At 48.0% G+C, this 9,874-nt stretch overlaps 2 long non-coding RNA genes across 2 annotated transcripts in view; one reads left to right on the plus strand and one right to left on the minus strand.

Moving 5' to 3' along the window:
- LOC145723441 (uncharacterized) overlaps positions 1-5,275 on the minus strand; it is a 44,737-nt gene extending 39,462 nt beyond the window's left edge. The window contains exon 1 of the long non-coding RNA XR_014148498.1: positions 5,173-5,275. This is a non-coding gene — a long non-coding RNA (uncharacterized LOC145723441). The remainder of the gene's footprint in view (positions 1-5,172) is intronic.
- LOC145723440 (uncharacterized) overlaps positions 913-9,874 on the plus strand; it is a 41,610-nt gene continuing 32,648 nt past the window's right edge. The window contains exon 1 of the long non-coding RNA XR_014148497.1: positions 913-1,413. This is a non-coding gene — a long non-coding RNA (uncharacterized LOC145723440). The remainder of the gene's footprint in view (positions 1,414-9,874) is intronic.

Consider the following 9,874-nt stretch of genomic DNA (forward strand, 5'->3'; position numbering starts at 1 on the left):
GAGACCCTTCCTGGAGAATCTTGAGCACAAAAACATAAGTTCTATCCCTTGGAGGCTTTTTGGTCTTTTTAAAGTAATGCATTTAGCTTGCCCAGAATCAGTCTGGGAGAAGGGATAAAGAACTTGATAAAGGGATCTAGCAAATCCATGTTCTGTGGTGATTGGACCTTGTAACGCACATTTTCAGATTCCAAGGACAAATCACAGTAAACTCGATAGCATCTTAAATTTCTCACTTTCTCCCCTTACAAAGCACTGTGCTAGGTTCCAGTCCTTAAGGAACCCACAGTCAGTTGGAAGAGACAGACGAGCTGTTGGACATCTCTGGTGCTGTCTGTTGAGCGCATCTAAATAAAACTGGGGTTTCAGGAAAGGCTTTGTGAAAGAGGTGACACCTGTTAGGAGGAGGAAGAGAAGTTGGTGGATGATGGAGGCGGAGGAGGAACACTCTAGGAAGAAGAAACAGCACGTGCCAGGCATGGGCTCATGAACGCAGACCTTGTCAGGGAACACGGAACAGTGAAGATACGGCTGGAGCAAAGGGCAGGTGCGGAACAGTGTTCTGTTTCGGGAGGTAAATTAACGCTCAGAGACTGAGTTTGTCTTTGCTAACACAGGTTCACTGGGAGAAATTTCACAAGCCAGTGGCATATGGGATAATGTCTCTTAATAAGCCGGCAAAGAAATAACATACTCCAAACCGCTGGTAGCTTAATCACACCGTTGTGCCAAGCAAGGGGAGATGAAAGGAATAAGGTCCGAATTTAGCTGAGGTGTGTACGTTTGGTACGGTTGCTGCTCTCGAGAGGCGCTTTAGCCGACCCAGAGCGGACTCCCGCCGGCCCCGCAGCAGTAAGAGTCCCCCGTTGCCAGGGCACGTTGCTAGGGAACGCGGGCACGGTTCGGAGGGGATCTGCTTTTCCGGGTTGCTGCACCGGTTTTTAGCTAGCTGCCCCGAGGTGTTCAGAGAGCTACTTGCGCCCGCAAAGAGTCTCCAGGCCCAGGTAGAACTCTCTCTGCAGTCCCCACAAACTCTTGGGATTTACAGTCAAACGCCCCCTCGCCTCGCCGGCAGCGGCTTCGTTCGGTTCTTACTGATAAGCCCCCAGCGGGGGGCCCGCCCGCAGCTGAGCTGCTGAGTTATCAACAACAGATGAGAGGATGACATCCTGTCACAGCTGACTTCACTCTTAATCAAAACAACTTTCCTCGTAAAAACAATTTCCATTTTTGTCATAAACAAGTGGATTTGAAGCCGTAGCACACCAACATACGACAGACAGGGACTGGAAATGAGCCCGAGTGGGGAGGGGAGCGGAGCTTCTCCAAGGAGCTAGCCACACCCGACGCAGAGAGGCGGGATCTCAAGCTCTCGGGAAAACTAAGGAGCCGGTTGAAGGCGGGGCGTTAACTGTGATAGCTGGGGGCGGGGCAGTGCCCTGGTGAGGACGCTGGCGGGAGGCTTTTCCGAGGGATCAAGGGGACCTGAAGCAAGACAGAACCGGCCCGGTCCTCCGCGCGTCGCCTGGCCCAACCCTCAAGTGTAGCTCCTGAAGCAGGGAGAACGGCCAGGCCGGGTAAGATTCCGGGATTGAGACGTGTATGCCGTTCACAGATCACTTGGTTTATTGCATAACTTGATCACACAAGTTAGTCACGCAAGAAAGTTAGAAGGATGAACAAGCCACTCCAAAGAGGCCCTGGTCTGGTCTGAGGTAGCGGTGACAAGCGTTGGCCTGGGCTGCAGTCAGGTCATCTTCTGTGTGCGCAGAGCCTCCCTGTGGAGCAGCTCCCAACGTGTGCAGTGCGGGGGGTCCGTGGGCCTTGGAGCCGCTGCTGCTTTTAAGGGTCTGCTTAGTTGGGTCCAATGGTTACCCCCAGTGGTCTTCGCCGTATCAGCACAGTCTTGGGCTCACCCGTCTTTCCACAGATGTTTCCAGACAAGTCTTATATGGGAGTTCATATTGGCCACTGTGACTCCATCTTGTCTTACTCTGACTTAGCTTATTCTCTGTCTTCTATGACTCGGAGTCCCATACAAAGTAGCACACCATGACATCATTCCTCTCCCCACAGCCAGCTGCCAAACAAGCCACCATCTCCCCCGCCCTGGGCTCCCACAGGAGCCCCTCACTGGTCTTGTTGATTCCTGTTTGTACTTCACAGCCTGTTCCCCACAGGGATAGCCAGAGTGACCTCTTAATAATGGAATTTGTATTATGTCTTTTCTCTGCTAAAGCCCTTCAAAGGCTTTCCGTTGACTGCTCTCAGAATACAAGCCAACCTCCTCACCCAGGTGTACTTGATCTGGCCATATCCACTTATCTGACCTTGCTTCCACTTGCACTCTCTGTCCCTGTCCACACTCCTAACACATGGTCCTTCTTTTTTTGCTGGCTCTTCCTCCTGCCTGGGTCCTCACACAGCTGGCGATTTTTGCCTTTCAAGCATAATTTAAATACCATTTTCTCAGAGAGACTTTCCCTGACAGTCCCCTCAATCTACAGGAGCCCACAGGGGTTCTCTAATGAGTCACTGTTTCAAATCTCTTAGCAGCTCTAATTATACTATGCAGTGTTTTCCTGTTTATTTGCCTATATAGTTACTGTCTTCTTCCTCTGTAGTCCATAGTCTCAAAAAATGGCGGCTACCAATTCCTTCTCTCATTGTAAGCACATGCTACTCCACCCATCAAGAGGTGGGGTCTAATTCTCTGTCTGTTGAATCTGGCTTTTGACTTCTTATGACTTGCTTTGACTGACAGAATGTGGCAGAAAGGATACAGTCTCCGTTCTGGACCTAACTTTTAAGAGGCTTGTCTGCTTCCCCTTTTACTCTCGGAAGCCAGCTGACATGTAATGAATTCAACTACCCTGCGACCGCCATGCCTTGAGGAAGCTCAGGCTTCCATGTGGCGGAGCGCTGACGTGACACACAGGTTGTGATGCCTGAATGCTGATGAGTGAGGGAGCCCAGCTGACACCCAGAGCAGCAGGAGTTGTCTAACCAAAACCTGACCCAACTCCTGGCCAGAGAACTGCGAGACATAATAAATCGTACTGTTTGAAGTCACTAAGTCTTGGATGTTTGTTATGCAGCACGGGGTAACTGAAACATCCTCCCACCAGAAGGAAGCTTCTCCAGCTTTGCTTGGCAATACCTGTAGACCCAGTAGATGCATGTTGGATGTGAGAATTTGGGGATAATAGAGTTGACCACTGACCAGAAGTCTCAATAAAGCAATGATGGCGATGTTTGACATTGTGAATGCTGGTAACCAAGGGATGGAAGTTAGAAAATGGGATATTGGAGGTTTTTTGTTTGTTTGTTTTAACAAGTTTAGGGATGTTGGAGTTTAACATTTCAGTTCTGAGTTTTGAGGACACGCGGGATATGGATGTGGCTGAAGTGGATAGAGGACAAATATCACTGGAATTGAGGAAGTAAGCAGACTTGAGGTAGGATTTTGACTGAGACACCCGTAAGAAAATTCACCTTTTCCAGGATGACGACAAGACCAGCAGGGGGAAGAGGCATTGGAAGTTTCCTCCTGAGAATTATGAGGGTGATATCCTTGGAAAAACCTAGTTTCAACCAAGGCAAAAAGGATTCAGTGAGGAATCTGCAGGGGTAGGATGGAGAGACAGTTTGCAGTGGAACAGAGGAGGGAGGGCGACTCAGAGGAAGGAGAGGGAGTTGTCTGGAAGGCTGCAGCCGGGGGAGACAAGCGTAGGGGCATCAGAGACCAATGCCGGGCTCTCTCAGAATCCAGCTGAGCACCGAGGAGGCTCTCACTGTGGGCAGAAGCGAAGGATGCCTTGGATGAGATCATGAGGGAAGGTTACTGGCCTTCAGATTTTGGCCAGCCGGGAGGTATAAAAATTTTGTTTTCCTGCCAACATATCCAAAGGATAGATCATGTTTGCTGTTGGCAAGAGGGTCAGCAATCCTGACCTTTGCTCAGGATTCCAAAAGAAATGTGAAAGGATGTGGGTGGGGCATGGTTAGGCCCAAGCTGGTAGATATCCAGTAGGCCTGCTGGCCTGGCACAGCCCTTCTGAGCAGAGGGAAGGAGCAGGCGGCTCGAGTCCTGGGCTGAGGGAGGGCAGGGCTCTCCTGGACTCTTGTGCTCCACAGCGCTTGGCTTTAGATGAAAGGTTGGCAGGGCAAGTCAGCATGAACTATATGGGACTGGTGCCCTACCAGGCTGTGGAAAGGTAAACTGGCTTGAATTACATCTTTTCAAATCCTTTATTTTTTTTAAGATTTTATTTATTTATTTGAGAGAGAGAGAGAGTGAATGAGAGAGAGCACAAGCCAGAGGGAGAGGCAGAGGGAGAAGGAGACTCCCTGCTGAGTAAGAAGCCCGAGGCAGGGCTCTTTCCCAGGACCCTGGGATCATGACCTGAGCCAAAGGCAGACACTTAATCAACTGAGCCACCCAGGCACCCCTTTTCAAGTCCTTTGTTGTTGTTGTTTTAAGATTTTATTTATTTATTTGACAGAGAGAGAGATAGTGAGAGCAGGAACACAAGCAGGGGGAGTGGGAGAGGGAGAAGCAGGCTTCCTGACTAAGCAGGGAGCCCGATGTGGGGCTTGATCCTAGGACCCTGGGATCATGACCTGAGCCGAAGGCAGACTCCCAACCGACTGAGCCATCCAGGCGCCCCTCAAGTCCTTTAAATAATAAACTACATTCTTTCATATTATAAAAGTAAAACATGTTAATGTAAAAACTTTGTTTTCAAAGCAAAAAAGCCTTCAAACCCATGCTCCTCATCGCTGTCTCCCTCTACACACAAAACAATGAGCACAGGTAAGTGGTAAGTCCTTAACATACTATTAAATTCTCATTTTAATAACACAGTTACAATCTCTCTGGACTATTCTGTTTCTTGTCCCAATTCTCAAGTCAAATGGAACCAAGCAAAGGGCAAGTGAGAGAGGGAAACAATGGATTTCTTCAAGCCCTGCTGGTCTATTCAAAATGGAAGGTATTTATTAAGCTCCAACCCTTTAGGTCTGTTTTGATTATAAGTGACTGAAACGCAAGGCCAGTTAGCTTAAGCCAAGGAAATGTATTGGTTTGTACAGATTTTAAAAAAAAAGGAAAGTCCAGAGAGTGGGCTCAATCAGCTACTTAAATGATGCTGGCAAGAATCTCTCCCCTACCTGCTCCATCTTCTCAGCTCTGATTTTCAGTATCAGCTTCATGTCAGGCAGAATTTCCCCCAGTGGGTGACTCCCAGGGGCTCTAGGCTTACTTCCTGCCAACTTAGTAGCACCAGCAAAAGGTACCTTTTTTCCTGCAGCAAAATGCTGAGCTATGGTTCTCATTGGTTGTCCTTGAGTCACATGCCCATCCCTGAGCCAATCGTGACCAGGGTGATGTGATGCTCTTGTTGGCCAGACCGGGATCACCCGCCCCTGGGGTAGCAGTGGTGGCATCAGTCCCATCCAAGCCACGTGGACCCTCACATCTATGGGAATGTGACCTCTGCAGCCACAGGGGACCCGGTACTTAGAAGGACCCTGTGCTGGGTTTCATGCTCTGCTGTCACCTGTTTGAAATTCTTAATGATTTTTTGAAGTAGGGTCTCCACAGAGACTGTGACAAGGCATTTTCCTTTTTCACTGGATCTGACAAGTTTTGCAGCTGATCTTGCTGCTACACTGTTGTGTGTGCCGGGAAAGGTTCGTGAAACACCGAAAACACAGTTCTCCCAGACACAAGGAAACGTAGCGCACATTTGGAAAAAAGCAGGTAGTCTGTGCTGGTTGAAACTTTAAGGAAATAATGGAAACTTCATTCATTCACTTATTTATTTAAAACTTTATTAGAGGCACCTGGGTGGCTCAGTCGGTTAGGGGTCTGACTCGTGATTTTGGCTCAGGCCATGATCTCAGGGTTGTGGGGTCGAGCCCCACATCTGGCTCCCCGCTTAGCGGGTAGTCTGCTTGGGATTTTCTCTCCTCTCCTTCTCCCTCTGCCCTTCCCCTCCCCCCAAATAAATAAATCTTAAAAAAAAAAAGCAACAAATTTTATTAAGTGTGGGGGGATGGTCCTGCTACTTCCAGGGAACAGGAAGAGAAAAACAAATGATTGTCAAGACCATCAGGTAGCTCATAGTCTGTTGCAAAGAGACACGCAGACACACAGCAGAGTAATGACTGGGATACAAATAAGCACCGAAAGCTACTGGGGCAGAGAGAAGGTGCCACCACCCTGGCTGGAGGTGGGTACAGGTGCAGTGTTGTCCCAAGAGGGGAAGTGTGTGATTGACCAATGGAAGCGAGTAGGGACAGAGCACGTTAAGTCTCTTGGTGGGGAGTTGGTAGGGGAAGGTATGGAGATGGTTCCATGGAGCAGAAGCCATCATGTCACATCTTCCAGATAGTGGCTGGTGGATGAGCCATCGTGTGGAGTGCATGACACTCCCTGGCCCCACCATTGTCCCCCAAGCCCCCAACCTAGCCACTGAATATCCTTCAGGCCTCAATATTCATGCAGTCCAGCCCCAGACCTAAGTGGCAAGATTTTTGCAATTATCTCCTTAGCAGGTAAAATAGTTCTTACATCTTGGGCCCACTGTAGTAATTACTTGAATGACCCAATAAGGAGACAACACTGAAACAAATTGGAGACAACACTGAAACAAGCTGAAACAATTGAAACCCTCCAACCCCTGGACTTTTCATTGATAGGAACCATCTTCACCCTGTTTTAACAAAAGAATGATTTATCCCCATACGTTTTTTTCTTTTATTGACTTTGGGCACCAATCGACTGCTACTGGCAGTGTGACTTTTCGCCAGCACACTTTTGACCGTTTGTCCCTTTTGAGTATCATCATGGACTGAGGCTTTTCACAGACTCAACTGGTTCCAGTTGGCTGTGATCACTGTTTTCTCAAAAATTACAGTTCGCTCAAAAAATAAAATGTAAACAGGGTCCCTGCCCTTAAGAAACTTATAATCATTTTTGGAAAAATGAGACCTAACAGCCATGGAAAATACAGTGACCAGAACAAGGCAGCACACGATTTTAAGAGGCTGTTTTGTCACAGAGTTGGGCAAGACCCTTTCTCCCGAGCAATTCTTCAAATGCACTGATTTATACGGGAGCTAAGACATTTCCTCTGGGGAGGAAACTGGAATTGGTCCACACTTGGCTTCAGACACCTACAAGCATGTCGGCAGGGGAGGGTACGCCTGACTGTCCGAAGCTGGGGTGGAAGAAGCCGCCTAACGGGCATCCAGCTGCCAAGGAGGACGGCCAGTGAAGGCCAGGATCACTGGGACCCGTGTGAGTCTTCCTTAAAGCAACAGGTAAAGGCTTCTGAGATCCATGGCTGAGTATCAAATCACCAGAACACTTAGTGACTTGAAACCACCACAGTCATTTTACTCTCACGGCTCGTGCTTCTGGGGGTGACTAGGATTAGCAAGGCGGTTCTTGGCTCAGGGCTTCTGCCTTCCGATTCCCATGCTTACAGTCAGAAGGTGGCTGCAGCTGGAGTCCTCTTAAAAGCTTCTTTACTTTTATGCTGGCTGTTGGCTTCTCCCTCAGCTGGAGCTTCCTGCCAGAACGTGCCTCTCTGTGTGGCCAGACTCCTCACAGTATAGGATCTGGGTTCCAGGAGGGAGGCGGGCCAGGGAGGCTGCCAGGTTGTGAAGGCTTTGGGGCCCAAAATTGGTGTGGCCTCTCTTACCGATATTCTATTGGTCAGGCACTTTCAGAGACCAGATTCAAGGAGAGGTAACTTAAGGCACCACCTCTGGTCAGGAGGTGTGTCCAAGAATTTGGGGGCCACATTTAAAGACAGAAACACGACGTTTTTTGAGTGTGAAGTGCATTCCATGAATTCTCTCATTTAACTCTCACAACTCGTAAAGCGTTTTCAAACAAAGAACCAGGCACAGAGGAAATTAAAATTCAGAGAAAGCTAGTGACTTGCTCAAGATCACACAGCACTCTAGCTCCAATGCACCTATGTGCTTAACTACTTCTGTCTGTTGGGTTCCCAACACCTGAGGAAAAGAATCTTCAAGGGGCTGAGACCTTTGAAGTGGGAATCCCAAACTGGGCACTGATGTGGATCGGACCGCCCTGGGCCAGAAGGCATTCACACAGAGCCCACAGCACTCAGGCTATAATGCTCAAGACAGCCTGTTCACCAGAAAAGGATTTGAGATAGGAAAGGCATTGGTGAGGGCTAACTTGCCCACAGAGGCCTCTGTGAGCCTTCTCTTCAGCTGGGCCTCGAAGGGCAGGAAGAATCTGTGTCGTGGAGAGGAATGGAAAAGAAATGCTAAGGTTTTCTTGTGGGTGTTCTCAGGTCCTCAGGCTTGGCTCTTCATTTGCTCCAGGGGAAGCCCCTCTCCCGACGCAGTGCATCAAGATCTCATGTCAGAAGTCTTCCCTTCCTCACATGTCTGCATTTTGGGGACATATAATTTGCCAAAAAGTCATTAAGTTCAACTAAAATAGCTTGGTCTGACTACACACAAAACTTACGCATGGGTTGTGTTAATATATGGTCCCCTCACAGAACACAAAGAACCTTCCTCAACAGGAAACCTCAGTGGCTTATTCTCCCCGTGTGAGGGTTGGCTGACAAGGGCAGGGAATAATTTGGCAGAAGGAAAAAAGTTGGAGTTATAACTTAATTCTGGCATGATCATGTGGTTGGAAGGTCAAAACGAAAACCTGCCACATTGCTGTTTGTTCAAAGTTCACTTGGAGAGATTGCATGAGACTCTTTGATCTTGTAGGTCAGGGCACCAAGGCTGCAGGGCTCTTGAATTTATTTTGTGGTGAGGCTGCTGGGCTTCTGACTGAAGACCTATAGTTAGAGTGTAATTTCCTGCCCTGCTCCCCACAGCATGGGCACAGTCTGCATCACCCAGCTTGTCTCGGGAGAGGGAGATCTGTGGCCACACTTTTCCCAAATCATCCCCACTAGGACCCAAAAAGAAGAGAGTTCGGAGGCCCATCAACTCTCTGAGGAAATTTTAAAAAACCTCGGCATTTCCTTCCTTAAAGCCAGGGCATTTTGTCAGTTGGACTGAGCCAAGGGCTGTGCAAAGAGCCTGAGATCTGCTCCCACTGATGAAGATGAAACGGATGTTTAACCTCATGAGTGGTGGGGCTTCAGTCCCTGACCAGCCGAGCATCCAAGGAACCTGGATTCCCCTTGCACACAGTACACTTATACTCAGAGCAAGGCCAGCCTTCAAGGTTGAAGGAGATCTATCCATTTCCAGCAGGCTACTTAAAAAAACATTTTTTTTAAGTCAAGAAATATATGCTCATTGTAGAGCAAGGGCAAACGGCAAAAAAGAGGCAATAAAGAGGCAATATTTTAAAAAAGCTGTCTGTGATCCTATTACCAGAGATGATCACGGTTATTGTGGTATATTTCCAGACTTTTTTCTATGCATATATGCGTGTATAGTTATAGGTGCATGCCTGCCATGTTTTTGTTACTTGCTCTTTCTCATGTACATATCATGAAAGTTTGTCATGTCAATAAATACATTTCAATGATATTAAGTGTCTAAAGTTTCTTGCAGAGTTGTATTATTATTTAATGAATCTCATTATTGGAAGTTAATGTTGTTTACCAGATTTTTTTTGCTATTATAATCAATACTATAGTGACAATTCTTAATTATTTCCTTTGCTTTTTAAAAGATTTTATTTATTTATTTGAGGGGAGGGCAGAGGGAGAAGCAGGCTCCCCACTGAGCAGGGGGCCTGAAGGGACAGGGATCGGGGCTGGATCCCAGGACACCGGGATCATGACCTGAGCTGAAGGCAGATGCTTAATCGACTGAGCCACCCAGGTGCCCCTAATTATTTCCTTTGGCT

Source organism: Leptonychotes weddellii, chromosome 9 (assembly GCF_054177405.1).
Source record: "Leptonychotes weddellii isolate Sample4059 chromosome 9, ASM5417740v2, whole genome shotgun sequence".
NCBI lineage: Eukaryota > Metazoa > Chordata > Mammalia > Carnivora > Phocidae > Leptonychotes > Leptonychotes weddellii.